This window comes from Malus sylvestris, chromosome 15 (assembly GCF_916048215.2).
Source record: "Malus sylvestris chromosome 15, drMalSylv7.2, whole genome shotgun sequence".
In the NCBI taxonomy this organism is placed as follows: Eukaryota; Viridiplantae; Streptophyta; class Magnoliopsida; order Rosales; family Rosaceae; genus Malus; species Malus sylvestris.
In genome coordinates, this window is record NC_062274.1 from 49110495 (window position 1) to 49133269 (window position 22775).

The 22775-nt window shown below is 39.4% G+C and overlaps 2 pseudogenes; one reads left to right on the forward strand and one right to left on the reverse strand.

Annotated features, from left to right (window-relative positions):
- Positions 1-10654: 10654 nt before the first annotated feature.
- LOC126603066 (uncharacterized) lies at positions 10655-12245 on the reverse strand (annotated as a pseudogene).
- Positions 12246-16985: 4740 nt separating this feature from the next.
- On the forward strand, positions 16986-17492 carry LOC126603067 (ethylene-responsive transcription factor ERF020-like; annotated as a pseudogene).
- The last annotated feature ends 5283 nt before the right edge of the window (positions 17493-22775 follow it).

Genomic DNA, 22775 nt, shown 5'->3' on the forward strand with positions numbered 1-22775 from the left:
TCAAATCTGAAGGGTCTATGCTGTTGTACTGTGATAATCAAGCAGCACGAGAGATAGCTAATAATCTGATGCAAAATGATAGGACCAAGTATGTTAAGGTGGATAGACGTTTCATAAAAGAAATGCTGGACATTACGTTGGTTGACATTCTGTTTATAAGGACAGAAGATCAATTGACAAATATTTTGACACATGCGATTTCTACTCGGAGATTTCAGGGGCTCGACAAGTTGGGTCTGGAAGATATCTATGCACCAACTTGAGGGAGAGTGTTGGCGTGAGTCAACATGATTGTATAGGAATGTAATTGTGCGTCCTAATTTGGTTAGGATTCCTAATCTCTTAATGTTGCTTATATTACAAGATATGGGTGTATATTATACGTTGACTTTCCAATGGGAGAAGAATAAGAAAGATAGATTGAAACCTGAGTTATAGTTTCAACTTTTTATAATACTTAAAATAGTAGGACGTGCTCCTGATATGTTGAAGAATCTATCTCTCCTCTCCTTATCAAGCAACCAAAAGAAAATAAATTACACCATGTCATTTATTTAAAGATACAAAACTTGTTATTTGCTTTTGGGTTAAATGGTTAGTTATCAAAGGAGCAAAGTGAGGTGGGAACCCGCACCTTAATACAGAGATATAATTAATTTCTACTACTACCGTAAAGCGGTATTTGCCAAAAAGGACGATATTCCTTAAAATAGTCATATGTGGCAATACCTTAAATAGTGAGGAATCATATTTTCGTGTGCAGAGTCTAGAACCACATGTGGATTTAAAACATGGTTTATAAAATTGATATTATAGTACAGATGCATCAATTTGGTCAAAGGGATTCGTCCAACGTTGGAGATATCTAATTTTGAAGGGGTACGTTTGTAGGAGGAAGGGAAACAATCGAGAAGCAAAACAAGTTTGAATTTCTACATTGTGTTTTCTTTTATTTTTTTATTTTTTTATTTTTTTATTTTTTATTTATTACAAATGACTGTATTAGTGAGTTAAATTATTAGTTATTAGGGGAAACGAGATCGATTGGGATCTAACCTGCACTCGAGCGTACAAACATCATTATTTTCCGTCACTGAGTAAAGTGCCATTTGCTTTAACATTGTGGTTTTCACGTGCTAGCATGACTGTGCTTTTTGTGTAATCTTTAGCTTCCACGTACAATCCTCTAAATACACAAGATGATTTTACGTTGAGGAGTGGGGGAGTGCACTAACTTGCTAAATCTCACAATAGACTAGCAATAATAATTTGGTTTGAATTCGCCAAACCGAGGACCTCTCACTTAGGACCTAATGTCTTCTCTTTTTAGCTAACAATAAACTCTTCTTTTTATACAAATAATATTATGAGAAAGAACAAAACATAATTAATTGAGTTACAAGTTTATAGGTATTTATTATCATTTTTTAATAAAACGAAATATAACCTACAAGAATTGAATTTAAGATTTCTCATTTCAAGTCTAAAAAAATACAACCAGACAATAATTCTAAAAGAAATGCTAAGGAGACTTTCTATGCACTCCCCCATCTCATGTTTTTGTACGAAGTTTTATAGTATTGTCATATTAATTGTGCCAAAAACATGAGATGATGGAGAGTCCATAAATAGTTCAACTTTTAAGAATTTCCTTTTCCATAATACTAATTGATGAGTGGATATTTTAAGTCAATACACGAATAGTGAATGTTCATGGGAAAGAGAAAATACTTAATAAGGAGAGTCCTTTATTATTTTGGTTCAACACATGAAAGGTACAAAATGGTGATGTAATACCATTTAGCATGATCTAGTAACAAATCAAGCTCCACACAAATTTTTCTTCTTAAAAGAGCACCACCTACAATTTTAAAATGGCAATAAAACCACCTTAAAATTGATTTTACGTAACACAAACTAAGTACCTAATGACATGCTCAACTTATAGCTATAAAGTGGGAGACGATAAGGCCAGTTTGGTCAATCTCCTTTGCCGTGGACATTTGAGGACTCACGACATCATGGCTTAGGTAATATGCATTGACATCCCAAGGTCTTTTCTGACGTGGCTTAATCTCTGCCTTTAAACTCTCTCGTTCCCTCCTGTTCCTGACGTGTGTTTCCATTCTTAAATCCCAGCCGCGTGTTTTTCTGTAGAAAAGACTCCTATTTCTTCTATTTTTAACAGCCACACATTACACGATATTTAATTTATGTTGATCAAATGTTAAACTTAAAAATTTGTCACAAGTAAATGAGCATGTTGAAAACATAAATTCCAAATCAAGGAAATAAGAACTTTGCTATTGCCCATATCATCAATTAAATTTTTATGATGGAACTTTAATTTTTATTTTTTATTTTTTTTGTGATATCAGAATATGTTCTCTCATGTGCTTATATACCTCACATCAGATACAAAACAAGGTGTTATCTGAAATACCTTTTAACCAAATTTTATTTGTCAATTTTATTGAAGTCTTATCTGCATGTGATTTTAACATATATTTAATATTAAAAAAATAAAAAATAATAAAAAAACCTCTCTTCCCACCTTTACTCCAACGTTTTCTCTCCCTCTCTTCTTCCCATTTTAAAAGCAAAAAGAAAAAATGTTCCCACACACAAAGTGCATACACACTATGCTAGTTATATACTAAACGAACGTGACGATGACCTTAATTTATATAAAAGAGAAATTAATTTTCCATCCACCACATCCTTCTTTAATTATAGTCGGTTTTTGGTTGATTTATTCAATCAAGCGAAAGAATTGTCCAACATTTCGTACATGAAATCCTTGCCTTGTTCTAGCGTACCTTACCGTCTATGCCGTTTTTGGGTTATATTATTGGATTTGGATGGTGAAATCCCTTCTTGCTCTGACCTATGAAAATTTTGACCTTGGCCTTCCTCCCACTAGGGACTACCCAATAAATTATTGCACCTTTGGGTTTGACTTTCCTGGTGTTTGAGTGGATATTTAATGCTAGGCTTAGTGTGTTTGGAGGCCCAAGAACGCAAAAAAATAGAAGGAGGATTGGGCTCGGACAAGTCGATAGCCCAAGAAGAGCTAAAAATAATTTTTGCCAAGGAATAAGCAACAAGCCTATGTGAGAAGTGACACTCAATGGGCAGCTCACTCCTAGCAAAAAGCGATTTTCAAGGGCATAGATAGGTAAAGAGATGGTGACTCACTAGACTCTAGAGGCCATCACTAAAAGGCAAGGCTTGGATAGTCGAGCTAGAGAGTCTATAAAAGCAACGAGGGACACAAAGGATAAGGACACTCAACCAATCAATCAAAATACATCCAACTTTGCTCTCAGACAAGCAAGATACCAAAAAAGCTTTAGTTTGTCCACAACTTTACCTTTTTAGTCATAGATCCATCGTAGAAAGCCATCTTTTGTCAAGTTTTAAAAGCTCTGCTACCTTTCTCCTATGTTGTAGTATTGAATCCCTCTAGTAAACTTGCTTTATTCTTCATTCTCCAAAGATTACAACCCTTGTAAAACACAAACAGAAGTGGTTGCAAGAAGACGAACCTTGCTTGACAAGGTCATAATCTTGCATGAGTCTCTTTTGTTTGTACTTGTATAAAGTAAATATGTTGTTTTATGCATTTTTCATTATATCTTACATCATTTTCGTAGATCAAGGTTCATCCATGATTAATCTTGTTGAACTAATTAACCTTGCTTCTTCAGTGTTAGCCATAACCATAGAGATAATTTGAAGAGCCCTAAACTCCCTTTAATTGGACATATGATATTATGTGTAAAAGTCCTTGTTTACAAGGTAAGAAAAAGAACTTTATACAGACTTAACCCATCTGTAACAATCCAAATAGAATCAAGAAGTCTAAGTAACTTGTGACACAAGTAATCAACCCAGTTAATGACCAAAAAGAAAAATCTGTTATACAAAAATAGCAGTGGCACGCTCAGATCTATATTAGTTTTGATTGTGAGCATGAAGGCCTAACAAAGGCCCCACAAATACACAATTCAAACTAATAACAAACTCATATTGCAGTACACCAAGAAGCATAACTTGCCCGACAGGCAAGACCCATATGAGTTGTGTGAGGGACATATCTAGCCCGAACATAATTTTAGCACACCTAGTGGGACTTATTTTATAATATTGTATGCTAAGACGAAGGAAGGATCGAACGTTCGATGGAAGGTGGAATTTGGGCAACCTTTTTGTCCAATAGAAGCAGGCATAGGAGATCACCCAGAGAACTTTCCTTCAACATACATCCCCCAGATCTTAGAGCCCGACCTTTTTTGAAAAGTCAGGTGGAAAGGTCACTAATGAAGATTTGTAAGCCACCATGATGCAAGTATTGAGGAGTATGGAAAAGATCTCTTTAGAAACCAGAGGAAAGGTTAATAGGCTGTGTTATCAGAAAAGGAACAACAATTCCTTTGTTTTCCTTACTTGAAGAAAAAAAGAACAAAGAGAAAAGGAAGGAAGAGGCTGAAATCAGTCGGCAAGAAGACCCTAATGAAGAGTTTTAAGAGACAAGCTTGCCTGATCCTTTGCCACTACCACTAGATGTTAGAAGGCAGATCAGGTAGGAAGGGATAAAGATTGATGCATCTAACTCGGTAAGAGAAACAAGTGGAAATGACTTATCCACAGCTGGGGCAAGCCTCTTACTTACAAGCCACCACCATTGGTTAATAAGGGAGGATGAGAAGTTAGATGGAGGCAGCCAGACATACAGAGGGAATCTTTCTCAGGCATCGATCATAGCTCGAAGTGGGGGACTTCTTATCCCCTACACAATAATATGGCTAATCAACAACTCAGGAATGATTAGCAGAATTAAGGATGATGATGGTACATAATGCTTAACCTCAAGCTGCCAGATGTTTAGGATAACATATCAAAAGCCTTATCCTCAGTACATTGACGAGCATAATCCTTTCCTCTCAATTTCAAAATGCTTGCATTTCAACAGGAAAAATTGTAATGCATCTTCTAGAGATCACATTTTCAAAATTTTCAAATCATTGTATGACGTTCGATGACAACCCCAACTACAAACTTAGATTGTCTAGGAACTCACTAGTAAGCTTGGCTTCCTAATGGTACTCTCTGTTACCCTCTAATTACATTGCTAGCTGGGGACAAATGGAGATGGCCTTTCATGAGCAGTTATATAGGGTGGAACCTGAAATGACCATTAATGATCTAGTGGAAGTGAAGCAATATGAACATGAGTCTAAAGAGGATTGTATGATGATGTTTAGAAAGACCAGGATCATATTCCAGTTCCTAATCAACCATGCTCAACTCATAGCCATTGCCCAGAAGGCTCTGAGACTACATATGAGGAAGAAGTTCTATGATGTATAGTTTAACGAGTTTCAGGAGTTGGTGATTGCATCCACTAAATAGAAGCTGTTTACAGAAGAACAACAAGTGAAGCATTTATCTAAAGTGCCCCTTTTTTATAAAAGGAAAACGCCAATACATCAAATAGAGTTTGAAGGCCTAGAGGCAGGAGAAAATAATAATAGCCTGGGAGAAGGGATAGAGTTATGTGTTGCAGATATGACCACTCATTTCAAACCTTTGATGACGAAGGGATTGGTTCAATCTATTAAACCTCCAAAGTATTAGTCATATTCCTTTAACTTAACTACAACCACATACATCTATGAAAAACTAATAAGGGCTTGGGTAATCTTACCCGATAACACTAAGAAGATGCCTAAACTTGAAGAACTCAGAGGGAAGAAGTATTGCAAGGTCCATTATACCTTCAATCACTCCACTGCTAACTGTGTGCAATTTAGAGATTGGATCAAAGACTTTATAGTCAAAGGGAAATTGTTGCTAGAAAAACCTAGGCCAACATGATGATTGACACAGATTTATTCCCTAAAGCCCTAATCAACATGATAAATCTTAATTGGGTTGAGAATGGGAAGAGAAAAGTTACCCTGGATAAAGAGGAGAAAGAAGGCCGACGTGTAGGCTAACAAAGGCATTAGAAGGTTGCCCGATAGGCCCCAAGCAGCCGTGGTCAAATGAGTAATTTTTTTTTGTAGTAGATGTCAATGTGAATATGAGCTCAAGGTAACAGCATCATGTGCCATCATCGATCGAGAGTTGGTTAAAAGGAAAGAGATAGAAGAACATGATGCCCACATGAGTATTCTTCAGGCTGCTAAAACAAACAAGGAGACTACTAAAAATGTGTTCTAGAAGTTGGGGAGGAGATTCAGAGTCCAAGGGTCTATCTGAAGTGTTTAGAAACTTTGAAGCCCTTAAAAAGGTGGAAGATAAAGACATGAGGTTACCACGCTGGGTGGATGTTAAGACTTCTTAGCCAACCAACCACAACAACATGAGATAAGGAAGGTGAGAAAGAGCTATGAGCCCGATACCACTTGTTATAAAGGTGGATTTAACCCGACTGGGCCAAAAATGGTACATAATGGGCAAAGACAGAAGACCTATCAAGGAAATGGGGGCATCCATGATAAGAAGTATTCATAGGCAACATAAGGCTTATATGAACTCACTAAAAATTCATACTATTTCAGAAGCTTCTAAGAATGTTAAGTTCGAGGTGTTTACCTAAGGAGGAGAGAGACAACTTAGTTGGAGAAGCAAGAGAGAAGTAGATATGGCTAATAGCAAGGCTGAAGGCGGAGGGGATTATGTTCCTCAAACTCCTCATCCAGGGAAATACAAGGTATTAAGAAGAGTGCAAAAGAGCATGGTGATGGTATCTACACCAGGTTGGAATCCAAAACCTATTTGTTTTGGAACCATTTCTTCTAAAAGAATTATGCTTCCACTACCACAGGAGGATCTCCCATTTCAGACTCCAGAACAGCTACATGATTTCAACACAATAGAAGAAAAGGAAGTGCCCGAGTTGATGTTAACCAAAGATGCCTAAGCTTGGATGGATCAATTTCTGTGCCAGATTGGGAAAAAGAAGAAAGGAACACCTGGACCTAGCAACTTTCATGTGAACATGACCTATGTACTGTCTTCTATATTCTGTGCAGAACCAAATCAACCAGCAGTAATGGAGGATGATTATTTGCCATAAGAGCTAATGATGGCTCTTGTAAACATTGAAGAGGTTAGTAAAGATGAGTCACGCTTAGCAGACTTGCCTGATCCCACACAAAAAGAGCCCGAGAAAGTTTATTTTGATAAGATCATGTTAAAAAAACCAAGTCTGGCCTTAGCAAACCATCTAAAGCTTATATATGTGACAACTTATTTGGAAGGGGTTCCTTTTAAAAGGGTGTTGATAGATGGGGGGCAGCAGTTAATGTACTATGACTTAAACAGATAAAGAGACTTTGTAGATGTGAAGAATACCTTATTCCTTTTAATCTCACAGTGTCTAGTTTTATGGGGCCATCACTAAAACACATGGGATATTACCTTTAGAAGTAAACTTGGGATCCAAGAAAATTATGTTGGCATTTTTTGTAGTAGACAACAACTCTACTTATGGGGCGTTGCTGGGAAAGGATTGGATACACCAGAGTTTGTTTATACCATCTACCTTGCACCAATAAGTTGTTGTCTATCATGAACCCACCACTGCAGAACAAGGATTTTGGGAGATGATGGAGGTCGAGTCACTAGCATTTCTCCCCACAGCTAATGTTGTTGAAGCTAATTTCTACAAACCCAATGTTGGGATCCTACAATGTCTAGGTGCTAATCAGAACAGTCGCCCTACCAAGGTGACGGCCCAAAAGCTCTCAGAACAAAGACTTTCCCTCATTCAGGAGGAATGAGACATGCCTTATATTGTCCCTACTCGTCAATGATGACATACCAAAAGAAAAAGGACAAGTGATATCAGTCAGGTCCTTAATTAAGAGACTACTAGATTATGGAAGATAACGAAGAAAGATCAAGGAAAACTTAGCCAAAGAAATGTCAGAGTGGGGAGAGGGAACTTTAGACACCAAAGATGATCATGGGAGAGAAATTTTGGAAGAAGAAGTGAAGGCAGCCATCCATATGGCAGAATGTATATATAACTTGGATTGGCTAGAGGATGAGCCTGAGGCATCAAAGTCACTAGAATTTTTGCATACAGAGCCCGATAAACCAGCACCCGAAGTTCAAGATCCCTTAGAAATTATTAATTTGGGAATTGAGGAGAATCCAAGGCCAATACAACTCAGTGGCTTGCTGGAAATCGTAGATCGGGCAAATGTAGTTAATCTTTTGCACAAATTCAAAGACTGTTTTGCATGGCATTACATGGAAATGCTAGGATTAGACTCTTGTTTAGTAGAGCATAGAATGCCTATTAAAGAAATGTCAAAAGAAATAGAAGAAAAAGTCAAAAAGCAAATTAAGAGGCTAGTAAAGGCAGGCTTTATTAGGCTTGCAAAATATGAAGAGTGGTTGGCCAACATTGTACCTGTATTGAAAGCTGTAACTAATGCCATTCGATGTTGTGTTGATTATAAAAATATTAATGAAGAAACTCCTATGGATGAATACCTTATGCCTATGGCTGACCTATCCATTGTTGCAGTTGCAAAACACAAAGTTTTATCTTTATGGATGGAAATGCTGGATATAATCAGATAAAAATGGCTAAAAAAGACATACATAAGATATTATTCAGATGCCCGGGACATATAGGAGCTTATGAATACGTTGTCATGCCCTTTGGGCTAAAAAATATTGGTGCTAATTATCAAAGGGCAATGAATCCTATTTTTCATGATTTGATCGTGCATAGCATGGGGGTATACATTGATGACATCATGGTGAAGTCTAGAACTAAATATCAGCACCTGGAAGACCTCAGACAACCCTTGTTGAGAATGAGAACCCAGAAGTTGAAGATGAACCCTAGAAAGTGCACCTTTGGGGTTAGTTCAGGCAACTATATGGGATTCTTGGTCTACAAAGAGGTATGGAAGTAGACAAGAACAAGGTTAGGGCTATAATGGAATCACCTACCCCCACTAACAAAGTGCAATTGTAGAGGTTGCCAAGGAAGATTAACTTATTAAAGAGATTCATTGCTAATCTTGTGTGCAAGATCCAACCTTTGACTCCCTTGTTGAGATTGAAGAATCAAGACAAGTTTGAGTTAGGCCCTCAACACCAAGAGGCCTTTGATAAAGTGAAGACTTGTCTAGCCTCTCCTCTAGTGCTCATGCCTCCCCAGAGGAAGCCTTTGAAGTTCTACATTTCAACATCCGAGAAATCAATAGGGGGTTTATTGGCTCAAAATAATGAAAGGGGAAAGGAGCAGGCGATATACTACTTCAGTAGGATCCTTAACGAGGTAGAAACAAGATATACCCCAATTGAGAAATTATGCTTAACCATGTACTTCATTACCAGCAAATTAAGGCACTATATGTTGCCTTGCCATATCCATATAATCGCCAAAATTGATGTGATTAAATACATGTTGTCCAAGCCAATGCTAACTAGAAGGATTAGGAAATGGATTCTAGCACTATTAGAGTTTAGTTTTCAGTATGTACCTTAGAGGGCAGTAAAAAGACAAGCAATTGCAGACTTCCTAGTTGAGCACTAAGAATCCAAAGAGGAACTCATCAACATCCCTAAAACTTTAGAAGTGGCTAGCCTCTAGATCCCACCTAATAAGGATTATTTGGGCAGAGAGGAATAGATTCAGCAAGAAGTAAAAAGAATAACTAGCTTATTAATCACTCCCTAGAGATTATATTTCGATAGATCCTACACACAACATGCTGCAGAAGTTGGAATTGTTATCGTTGATCCAAAGGGAATCCAACATTGCTACTCATTCTTTCTAGACTACAAGGATACTCCTGACAATAGGCCAGAATATGAGGCACTGATTATTGGCTTAGAGATTCTCATAAAGTTGAGGGCAGCTGAAATAAAAGTATACGGTGATTCTGATTTGGTGATTAATCAATTAAATGGAGAGTACATGTGCATACATATCATAATGGTAGGGTATTACTTGGCAGCTACTCAATTATTGGATTATTGGGGTAATGAAGCAACAATTAGGCACATTCCCAGAGAAGAAAATTTGATTGCCAATGAAATGGCACATAGGGCTTCTGGAGCACATAGTCAAGAGAGATGGCCTATGATGAAGGTAGAGATACAAAGGAGAAGTCTCCCTTCTATCTTTGAGAGAGGATTTAGCCTGGATGTAATTACTAAAGAACCTGAGATAGAGGACTGGAGAACATCTATTATTCAGTACTTGAAAGACCTTTCTTTTCCCACTAGTAAGAAGATCAAACAATAGGCACCTAGGTTTGTTATATGGGATAAAACTTTGTTGAGAAAGACTCCAAATGGGCTTTTGTTGAAATGCCTGGGTTTGGAAGAATCAATGAGGGTAATGGCTAAAAAGATACGACTACTTATGGCCGACATGGAGAAAGATTGTAAAGCTTATGCTAGAGGATATGAAGAATGTCAAAGGCATGGACTTCTCCAACACACACCGTCAGTACCCTTGAATCCAGTAGTAAAACTATGGCCTTGCAGAGGGTGGGCCATGAACCTTATCGGGTAAATATACCCAGCTTCCAGCAAATAACATACCTTCATAATTGTGGCAATTGATTACTTTACTAAGTGGGTTGATTGTTCAGCTATGATGACCATTAATTCAGATGCTGTGAAGAAGTTTATCGAGACCAAAATCCTACACAGATATGGGGTTCTTAAAACGATTGTTACAGATAGAGGGCCATCATTTATATCAAAAGAAGTGGAAGAGTTTATAGCTAAGTTCAAGATATAGATGATCCAGTCTAGCCCTAATTATCCCCAATCTAATGGTTAAGCAGAAGCCAGTAACAAGATATTGGTGAACATCATTAAAAAAATGGTGGCAGATAGCCCAGAAATGTGGCATGAGAAGTTGGGAGATACTATTTAAGCTTATAGAACTTAAAAAGGAGCAGGAACCAGAATTACTCCTTATGCATTGACATTCGGGTAAGATGCAGTGCTCCCGATCAAGATTAGTGTGAGTTTTGTGAGGCTTTAGAACCAATTTGGCCTACATAGTTATGAATTCATTCAGACCATGTGTGAAGGAATTGAGGATTTGGATATTGCCTGAATTAAAGCTCTAAACAAGATCTAAGAAGGGAAAAAGGTTGTTGGCCGAGCTTACAATAAGAAAGTAAGACTAAAGACTTTTAAAGAAAAAGAATTGGTATGGAAATTAGTTTTTCCCTTGGGAGCTCAAGTTAGAGGTTTTGAGAAATGGAGTCCCACTTGGGAAGGCCCTTTTACAATTACCAAAGTATTAAACAGATGGGGTATTACTTGGCAGATTTAGAGGGAAACTTACAGAAACATCTAATCAATGCTAAATTTCTAAAGAAGTACCACCCAACTCTTTGAGATGTTAGAGACTATTAAATTAGTAAAGTATAATACTTAGAGAAGAGGTGAGGGCCCTTTTTGTATGTTTGAAGCAATTGTTTCTATTAGAGAAATGTAAATAAGTAAGTAAAATAGTGAAGCAGTGAGAGATATTTTCATTCAATGATTGGGGGAAGTACATGAGCCCTAAATAAAAAAAATTTACATCTTTAGCCAAAGTAGCTATCCTAGAGTGATAAGTTTGCATGATGGTGAAAATGTGACCTGACTCTTCTAAAGCTATATTTTTGTTGGCTAACTGAGCCTCAGACTCATCTACTACATGGTTTACTCTTTTCACTTCCTCGATCTTCTTGTATAGCTTGCTCGAGAGGGTAATCTACTCGGCCTCCAAAGCATAAAGTTATTCTTCCAGCTTTTGGATCTCAATAGCTACCACCATTATTCGATCATCCATAGCTGAGCCCTCATCCACCAGTTGATGTAGAGTAATGGAGGTCCTAGTGTGCTTCTTCTTGTAGCACCTTACCCTGTTGGCCTGCCTCTCGACTTTAAGATGTTGATCCCTCAAAGCCCTCAGATTTTCAAAGAAGGAGATGAATGATTCGTACTGCACCTTAGTCATCTACTTAGCTTGATATAAATCAGTGAGAGCTCTTTCAGCACCTTGAAGAGCCTTAAGGTTGAATGAGGTAGATAAGTCCCTCTACATCCATTCTCTGAAGACCCTTTGCTGATCTCGAAGGTGTTGAGGCTTAGAAGGGCACTTTAGGGATCTTAGCTTTGTCCTAATTTGTCCAAACTCTCTAACTAGTTCGGGGCAAATAAGCCGTGGCTGGAAGAGAAGCCAGGAGATGAGGCATTATGCATCACCAGAAGCAATAATAGCAGTGGCAACCTCAACAGGGACAGAAGAATAGGATTCAGCGTCAACAACAACATTTTTAGGCTGAGGGATCAGGATCCTTGAGACTCCAGTAGTTCGAGGAGGTCGAGGAAGAGCTACCTTAATCACAATGGGCTGAGAGGACCTGCCCGAGCCCTCACCAAAGGCCTATTAGAACTAAAGAAGACAAGTTAATAAGAGTAATCTAGACTTGAATTAGGAAAAAAGAAGATTACAAGTATGTTTGTACCTAAGATGAGCCTTATAGAAGGATGTGTTGCTATAGCTATCTTGGAAGGAGTTGGTTGGCTTGCATGAATGAGAGCATGAGAAGCCATGAGACTAGTCGCTTCTGAGACAACTGGTATCTCAGGAAATATGGGCTCCTCAGTGGCTGAAGTGGGATGTGTGGTAACCTTTGGCAAGGGAAAAGACTAGCATAGATAGAGTACAAAGCATAAATTCAAAGTGAAATAACAGTAAGAAAAGCTTAGAATTGCTTAGAAAATGAAGTTTACAGAGGCACTGTCATCATTTTGGAAGTGGAGCATCTCTCCAGTTGTTGGATTAAATTGGGAGGTGAAAGTCAGTACCATTGCTGGAGGAATGGAAGAAAAAGAAAGAGCTAGTGCTTGCTTGACTTGAGGTGATGAGATGCCTCATTTTACCTGGAAAATAGTAGAAGTAAAGTCAACACTTAAAACTTAGAGATACAAAGTTGACAAGTTTTGAGAAGAAGAATTTTACCTCTTAAGGCTCAACTCGAGGAAAAGAAAGATGCACAGGTTAGGCTGGAGGTGAAGAAGGCTTTGCTTAGGAAGTCCCTTTTGATTTAGAAGCCTGTTTTAGAAAACAACAAAAACGAGCTGAGTCCAAGAGAGGAATTTTAGAAATAACTAAGTACTCAAAGTTCAAGAAAACTACCTTCAACTCCTCCAAGATCTTGGCAATAACTTCCTTGTCACTTTGCTGCCCTTTCGTACTTGCCTACATTTCCTGAGGGGTAAGATCAAGCTTCTTGCTGATAGCAGAACAGACTTCAGTTTTTCCCTGTCGCCTCAGTTGAAAGGGAAGAAGAAGATCTAGAGACTTGAGAAGTTTGAGACCTAGTTCTTTTCTTGGTGGGAGTGGCTCTTGGAGTAGGAGGAGCAAGCCTGGCTTAAGACATCCACTCGGGCTCAGAATCAGATGATTCGCTGAACTTCTCAGAGATATTCTCAACATAATCAGGGACATGACTAGAGCCTGCTTCTTGCCTAGCTGCCTCTGCAACAGCTTCCTAAAGAACCAAGGCATCAGTAGCCTCATCTTCTGGCCCGACATCCACTTCTCCATAGTTACCTTGGGTTGCAAGATCAAGAAAAGAATTAGCAATCATAAACTATTAAAATATAAAGTTAAGGAAAGAGGCAACAATGTAGGTTACTTATCAGCAGCAGTTGGTTTTTCTGATTGATGACCTCCTTCCAGCTTTTAAATTTTTCTTTCTTAGGAAGGGACTTGAAGAAAACATGCTCGAAGATCCTATCATGGGCTTCTATGACATCCCTATCATATTTCTTAGACCTTTTGGCCTCCTACCAAATGATGAACAGAGATGTGCACTCAAAGTTGAGGGTTGTAGGCTTACGAGCTATCTTGCTCATTACCTCCAAGCTGCGCCTACTTGCCTGAAATGTAGCATCTGAATGAGAACGAAGACGATAGAAGGTTCCACATTGGACTGGGTCGAAGAAAGTGATGGGGATTGCCTGTTTAAAACCCAGTTGCCTACCACAGAAGTTGGGGTGATAAACTTCCAGCCCGTGTTCGTAGCCGCTCGGTTGCTCTTACCTCCCTATGCCAAGTTCCTTTGCTAGGTACAGCTAATGAATTTCTCTTTGCAGAAGCTCTTGGCATCCTCCTTAAAGAAAACCTGGAAAAGGTTGTCCAATAACCAAGGGTACCTCCTGAGCACTGAGGCACCCAACTCCAGATCAGCCTGAGTCCTACAGATTTTGAAGAAATTAAGGTAGGCTAATATGGAGTGGTTAGTGGTGGAAGCCTCTGCTAGAATTCGGGCCGAGGCTACTCCCTCTGGAAACTCCAAATTGGTAGCTCAAAATTCTGGTAAGTACCATTGAAGCTAGAGCTGCACCATCAAGGTAGCTCTATTGACCTTGGTTTCGAATAGCTGATTCCTTGTCATCTTATAAAACAGATGATGCAGATGTGCCAGAAAGAAGTGGCCGGTGGTGACATCATCAAAGGAATGCAGCGCCTCCATTAAAGGGACCTATTCCAGCTTCACTGATTTGGATTTGTTAGGAGACATATGTTCATTCAATCAATATAGGAGAAAGTACATATGTTCCTGAGCTGGGTCAGTAGTGGGGGAAGGTGGGCTAAACATTTTCTTGGCAAAAAGAATGACGTCTCATAGCTCTTAAAGGTAATAGAGTTGTACTCCAAACTAGTGATAGATTGAGAAGCCTCTGAGTCTTCAGTAGTAGGGCGAGAGGGTGATGACTAATCGTGTGTAATGTCTACATACATGCTCGATGACCTTAAACCAAATAGTTGAGCCATATCCAGGATGGTGAAAGTCATGGAGCCCATTCTAAAATCGAAAGTGTTGGTTCCTGTGTTCCAAAAAATAAGAGTTGTTGAGAGAAGCTTATGCTTGATGGGGATAACGGTCTTGGACATCATAATAAGCTCATAGATGCTATTTTCCATCCATTTCTTTTTCCAAATGGGCTATAATTCATCCACCCACTTGGACCAGGCTTCATCATTCATTAAGGGGAAACTCTTCTTGAATTCTGACAACTTTGAAGCAAAGATTCCTGCCTCAACAATGTAAGGGTTGGGGGTGAACTAGTTGGCAGCGAGCATGTTGCTTTCCATAGTAATAGGAACTCGGGCAGTCCAAGCAGGCCCTAGTGAATGTACTCCATCTTCCTCGAAGAAAATGGATAAATTTAGGCTAGTCTGAAGGCGATCAAGGCTGTTGAGCCGATGGCGTAGAGTGACAATCTCTTCTCCAGACTCGTATGTAAGGTGCGATTTGGGAACCATTGGTGAATTTAATAGAAATGGTGAAGAATGGCTAGAAATTGAGGCAAGAGAGGGCTGAGAATGCAAGAGATTTAGAAGTTCAAAAAGTCAAGTTTCTTGGAAGAGATAGCCGAAAAGGGTAAAATAAAAGTTATTTAACGGGCAGGTAGTTAACTTTGGAAATCATTGGTTAGTGCAAAAGTTTATTTGAAATGGCTAATTAAGAGGCGCTAATACCCAGTTTCGGCATGCAATTGATTTTAATCATTATCAATGTCCTAATTAGTAGACTTAACAATGATTAAATGGGGTACTGTTTAAATGGAAATTTAATGCTGGGCTTAGTGTGATTAGAGGCCTAAAAACGCAAAAAATAGGAGGATTGGGCTCGGACAAGTCGAGAACCCATGAAGAGTTAAAAATCATTTTTTTGCCAAGGAATAGGCAACAAGCCTATGTGAGAAGTGACACTCAAAGGGCAGCTTACCGCCCCCTAGCATAAAACACTTTTCAAAAGCAAGGATAGGTAAATAAATGGTGACTCAACAGACTCCGAATGCCATCACCAAAGGGCAAAACTTAGACAGTCAGGCTAGAGAGTCTATAAAAGCAACGAGAGACACAAGGGATAAGGACACTTAACCAATCAATCAAAAGACATCCAACTTTGCTCTCAAACAAACAAGATACCAGAAAAGCTTTAGTTTGTCCAGAATTCTACCCTTTTAGTCATAGATCCACCGTAGAAAGCCATCTTTTGTCAAGTTTTAAAAGCTCTGCTACATTTCCTTTATTTTGTAGTATCAAATCCCTCTAGTAAACTTCTTTTGTTTTTCATTCTCCAAAGAGTACAACCCCTATAAAACACAAAGGGAAATGGATGCAAGAAGACGAACCTTGCCTGACAAGGTTATAATCTTGCCTGAGTCTTTTTTTTTTTTTTTTTTGTACTTACATAAAGTAGATTTGTTGTTCTATGCATTTTTCATTGTATCTTACATCATCATCATTTTCGACTGCTTCTCGTTTAAAGTTTCATCTATGATCTTGTTGAACTAATTAACCTTGCTTCTTTAGTGTTAGCCATAACCAAAGAGATACTTTGAAGGGCCCTAAACTCCCTTTAATTGGACTTATGATATTATAAGTAAAAGTCATTGTTTACAAGACAAGAAAAAGAACTTTATACAAACTTAACCCATTTGTAACAATCCAAATAGAATCAAGAAGTCTAAGTAACTTGTGGTGTAAGTAATCAACCCAGTTAATGACAAAAAAAGAACAATCTGTTATACAAAGATAACCGTGGCATACTTAGATCCATATTAGTTTTGATTGTAAGCCTCAAGGCCTAACAAAGGCCCCACAAAGGCACCATTCAAACTAATAACAAACTCATATTGTAGTACACTAAGCAGCAGAGCTTGCACGACAGGCAAGACCTAGGGGAGTTGTGTGAGGGACAGATCTAGCTTGAACACCTGGTTGTTCAACCTATATAAACATTTGTTTTCCTATTTGGCTTTTCCATTCACATAATCAGAGTCGCAAGGTTTCCCATTTGCTATTACATATATACATACAGAGTTTATACACACACACACACACACACACACACACACACACACACACACACACACACACATATGTCATCATCATCATCATCATCACCATCATCATGAGTTACAGTTCAAAAGAAAGCGGGAGTCCATGCAGCACAGCAAACAGAAAACTCAAGGAGGTGTGCCAACATAAATAGGGCAAGTGGGTGTCTGAAATCCGTGTTTCGGAGACCCAAGACCGGCTTTGGTTAGGCTCATTCTCCACGACAGAAGCGGCAGCTATAGCTCGAGACGTTACGTATTATTGCTTGCGTCGACCTTCCACGTTGGAGCTACCGTCTTGTGTGAGGGATGATATATCGCCCAAGTCGGTGCAAGAGGCAGCCTCAGATGATTGCATGGCAGTTAATGCTCAGCTGATTGCCAACAGGTCACCGCCATAGTAGCCAACTGGAATTGGAAACTATGCTGTTGAGACGACTGATTTTTTGGAAGATGGTTATGTTGGAGAGGGTTCTACTTCTTCTATGAGCAGTTAGGAATGATGACATGGATTTGGCAATGACGGTGCTCATCAGGGGGGTTTGAGTATTTCCATTAAAGATTATGATCTCCAATTCTAATTATTTAGTGTCGTTGTCTGTCAAATTTATATGATTTTTTTTATTATAATCGATATAATGCTCTAATTTAACTAGGAAAATTAAGGGAAAAAAGTTGAATATGAGACAACAGTGGAATTAAGAAAGAAGGTGTTAGCTATCAGGCCCATCCACCACTTATAGTCAACTTATATGTGTTCAAGGTAAAGGTGGATGGCCCTTTTGCACAGCTCCCCAGGGTGGATGACACTTGGTATGTTGTAGTCGGGCTCTTGCTATTTGGTGTGCTATAAGATGAGTTCATAGTTAGTTTGAAAAGTGCCTTTGTAGGGCCTTAGGTGTAGGCCTTAAGGCTCGCAATCAAAACTAACAAAGTGCTAGGCGTTCCACTGTTATCTCATTATAACAGAGATGTGATTTAAGTTGATTACTTGCGCCCTAAGTTACTTAAATTTCTTGTGATCAAAAGATTTTTCACAGATGGGTTAAGTCTGCATTAAAGTTCTTTTTCTTACCTTGTAAACAAGGACTTTTAGCTCATAATCTTGTATATTCAAAACAAAGGGAGTCCAAGGCCCTTTAAACCATTTCCTTATTTCCAGTTTATCTTAATGAGATCAAGTTCATTAACTTAACCAAATTAGAATGCAAATGGACCTTCTTAAGTGAAAAACAGATGGAAATAACTTAAACATATACTAAAAAGTACATTAAGCGATATATTTACTAATTTAAAGTGCAAGCAAAGAGACTCCGGCAAGATTTCACCTTGTTAGACAAGGTCGAACCTCGTGCAGCCACTTTCTTATGCTAAAATGGATGGATGGTAAATAAGTTTTACATGAGGCAACCAATACTACAACACTAGGGAGGGTAGCAGAGCTTTTAAACTAGATAAAATATAGCTTTTCTAAGGAAACTACTGTTAAAAGGACTGAATCTAGGTTGATTTCAGCTTTCTAGATGCAAATATGGCTTGAGAGCAGAGTTTGTATGTTGTTTGTTTGATTGGTTGAGTGTCTTTGTCTATTTCTCCTTTTATAGGTGATTTGGCCCGATTATCTGGGCTTTGTCCTGGCCTAGGGCTTTCAAAGGCAGTGAGTCATCATGTAAGTACACCTTTGTGCCATCAGAAAGTATTTTTTGGCTAGTAGTGAGCTGGTCTTTGTCAGTTGTCACTTCGGTCCAAGGCACATGGCCTATATCTTGGCTGAGAAGGCTTCGGTTTGTCTCTAGGCTTCAATGCTGGGCTTCGGGTAAATTCAAGTTGTTTTGGCGCCTTCGGACTTTTCCTTATACAAGGCCTAATGTTTAAATATCAACCCAAATAGTGCCCATTTTAATCATTGTTAAGTCTGCAAACCGAGACATTAATAATGATTAAACATCAGCCGCATGCTTTTACTATGGACTTGCACCACTTAATTAGTCGTTTTCGAATAAACCTTTGCCCTAACCCATGATTTCTAACGTTAACTAACTGCTTACTATATAACCTTCACTTAAACCTCTCGGCCAAATACCTTAGCAATTCTTATTCTCTGAGCTTCTAGAATTCCCAGATTTTCCAGAATTCTCTTACTCTTTGTTCTTTCTTGCTTTCTGCCTTCAACTATCTTCTACTTTCTTTTCAAAAACCATCCAATGGCACCAAAAACTGTTCGTCCTAAATGTGAGTTTGGCGAGGGGATCGTCAACATGCGCTGCTTACACAATGGCCTTCTTCGTCATTGGGCAGGCCTGAACACCTCAATTTTCTTTGAAGATGGAGGAATAAACTTCTTCAACTTTCAAGAGTTATGAGACGTCATTCACGGGTTTTATCTCATTTGCTAAGAGTACCTTCAGCCCACTTTTAGCCACTACCAATGGAGATCAAGAGCATATGTACTTTCTTCTGTACTGGCTCAACAAGCATATCTTCCCTAATAAATCTAAAAGAGTGAAGTTAGAGTGGATCCCCTTGGTAGAAGCCCATCATTCCTTTGACGACATGGCCACGGGGCATTTCCTTATCGTCCACCTCTAGCACCTCATTTTTTAGATGACCAGAGACAAGCCCTTTGAGACCAACCTTAACAAGCCAACTTAGATGGTCTAGTTGTGGCTGCAGTGGTACTTCCCCGAGCTTCGGGTACCCAACCTGGAGTTCCCTGAGGGAGTAGCTTTAGCTCGTATCTTGGCCGAGGTATCCCCAACCAATCACTTAACATTCTCCTGCCTTTATTTCTTCAGAGTTTGCCAGACTCGGGCAGACTTGGAGTGGGGTGCTTCTGTTGTGCAAAGATATCCATAGTTCTCGGACCAAATTTTCCAGGATGGCTTTGGGGAAGATGCCAGCCCGCTATATAAGGAAAAGTTTGTAGTGAGATCTAGTTTAGGGAGTACGCATCGACCACATAGGCTACCAGCGCGAGCTGGATGTCTATTACCTAAACTTTTGTGGTAGGCCATTTGGGTTCAAACAAGCCATCCCAATGCATTTCTTTGATTCTATGCATTATGGAACCTCCTACTGCCTCCGCTCTTCCTCAAAAGTCATATTTCGGGTAGCCCGGCGCAGTCTTGAAGTGATGAGAAAGATCGCCCACAAGCCCATGACGTTAAACTTTGAATGCAGTGATTCCTTTGCCACTTGGTGGGAGGCCAAGTGGTCCAAGAAGTATAGAAGGGACATTAGGGAAGCCTATGACCGTCTTTTTGGGTAACTCTTCATCAAGTCCAACCCTAAATGAGCTTGAGAGCTGGAAGGAAATGGTTCATTAAAAGAACTAGCTTCTTCTAATAAGTATATCACATCGCCCTATTTTTTCATCTTATGATGCTTTTATAATCTGTTTTCCATTATCTTTTCCTTGGTTAACTTGATCTTACAGCCCAAGGTAACACTAAAGAAGTGGATGTCGGGCTGGATGAAGAAGTTGCAGATGTTTTGGTCGTCTAAGAGGCTGCGAGACAAGGTGTTGGGTCTAGTCATGCATTTGGAGATGGTGGGGATATCTCTGAGCTTTTGGAGATTCAAAGGCCGAGGCAGAGCTTGAAGTGGAGACTCGGGCGTCCCGGTGGGTAAGAACAATCGTGGTGGAAACTTCAGAATCCGAGCCTTAGGAGTAGCCTCAACGTCGACTTGCCTTGCCTGGTCCCCGGGCAACCCCCATAAGGAAGAGGACTAGAGCCCAAACCTCCAAAGCTTCTAAATCCTCCACTGCCCTTTCAATTGAGGAGGGTAGAAAGAAGCAAAAGTCTTCTAGTAAGTGACTTCATCTTTTAATATTCTTTTAGACTTCAATTTTCATTTCTTAGTTGCAGTTTCAATTTATCTTAGGGCACGAGCTAACACCTTTTTCTTTCTTGTAACTAGGACCTCCAGCAACCAAGAAACCTGCCCCCACTCCCAAAGAGGGATAGTCGGCTGAAGAGATGCAACTAGTGAACAGAGAATTCCTTAACAAGATTCTCAATGATGTGAAGGTATAATTCTCATTCTCTAAGCCCATAGTTATTCTCCAAATTCACTTTTTTCAATACTTGAACTGACTCTCTACTTGTTTTCTTCAAATAGTCTACTAGAGGTGAAGGGACCATCCAGCCCGAGACTTCTTCCCATCCTGCCCGAGTAGCGCAACTTTCTCCTCATCAGGCCGAGCCTACAAAGGTATACTTTTATTTTACTTCTGGCTAAGTTGGTAATCCTCCAAAATTCTGACAAACTTCTTAATCCTTTTTCTAGGCAAAGGTTGGGGCACCAGCTTCTCAAGTCGGGCAAAGCTTAACCTCCACTTCTTCTGCTCCTCTTATGGTGGTGATACCAACTTCTCAGTTCAACCTAATAACTAGGGAGATGCTTCATTATATTGAGGATGATAATGCCTCAGTCCGTATTTTCCCTTCTAAACTTTCTGAATTTCTCTTTGAAGTTCCCTTTACTTGTTACGTGTATTTTATTTTGCCTTTTTCCAGTCATCTCTAGTGCATGAGGCCTATCAACCACCACCAACCACTTTTGGGGAGCCAATAGTCCCTAAGGTCCCTATGGTCTCAGAAGTGACTAGCCCGAGGGTTCCCCAGGTTGCTTCTCGGGCCAGCCAATCGGCTTCTTCCAAGACCACTGTAACCACAAATGTGCCTCCTTCTTCTTCTTAGGGTACAGCTCAGGTATACAAGTCTTTTACCTTTGTCATTCACTTTATACAATGTGATTGGCTAACCCTTGTGTTTTTCTTCTGACTTGGTAGGTTTCTGGTGAAAGTTCGGGCAAGTTTTATCCACCCTTAGTGAGCAAAGCTGATCTTCCTCGGCCTTCTAATGTAACAACACCACCTCAATCTCTTCCCAAAACTCCAAGCTTAACTCAGGTATCCCAACTTTTCTTCTTCTGATTTTAGTTTTCTTCAATTTCAATTGCAAACCACTTCCTAATTCATTTTTCCTTGGTTTGCAACAGGGTTCTGGCTAGGGCTCAAGCCAATCTCCTCCGCCCATGGTGCGCAAAGCAGCTCTTCCTAGGCCTTCCAAGGCTTCTGGGGTCATAGGGGATTTCCATCCCTCAGCCAAAGAAAATTGTTGCTACTGCTACTTCTACCTCTAGGCCTTCTCATTTGATTCAATTTGAAGTTGCTTCATTGTTGTTACCTCTGGAGGTGTTGGAGTAATGCCCACACCTCTAGCATCCATTCCTGCAACAGCCTCTTTGCCTGAGCTTGTTAGAGAGCTCGGGAAAATCAGGACTAAGTTAAGGTCTTTGAGGCATCCCTCCGAGCCCAACTTCTCCAAAATGCACGTCAAGTCTTCAGGGAGGGGATGATGAGAGATTTCACAGCTTTCTTCAGCCTAAAGCCTCTCCAAGATGCTGAAAAGGCTTTAACTGAGCTCTACAAGCTTCAGTTAATGTCGAAGGTCCAATACTAGTCTTTTCTCAATTTCTTTGAGAACCTATGAGCACTGAGGGATCAATATCAGCAAGCAGAGTAGGCATATAATAGAGTGAAGTGTTATAAAGAAAAAAACACTTGGACTTCGGCCACACTTCAACAACTGGTAGAGGAAGGATCAACCATGAAAGATAGGATCGTGGTGGTAGAGTCCGAGATTCAAAAGTTGGAGAAGTATCTTTCTACTTTAAAGGTTGAGAAGATGACCCTAGCAAGTTAACTTTACAAGAAAATTGAAGAAGTGAAGAAAGTGAACCAAGAAGTTGAAGACTCTGAAGCCCAACTAGCTAAGAACAACATGTATTTAGAAGAACCTGGCAAGATTTTTACGATTATGCAAACATATCATTGTAGAATAGCTGCTCTGGCAAAA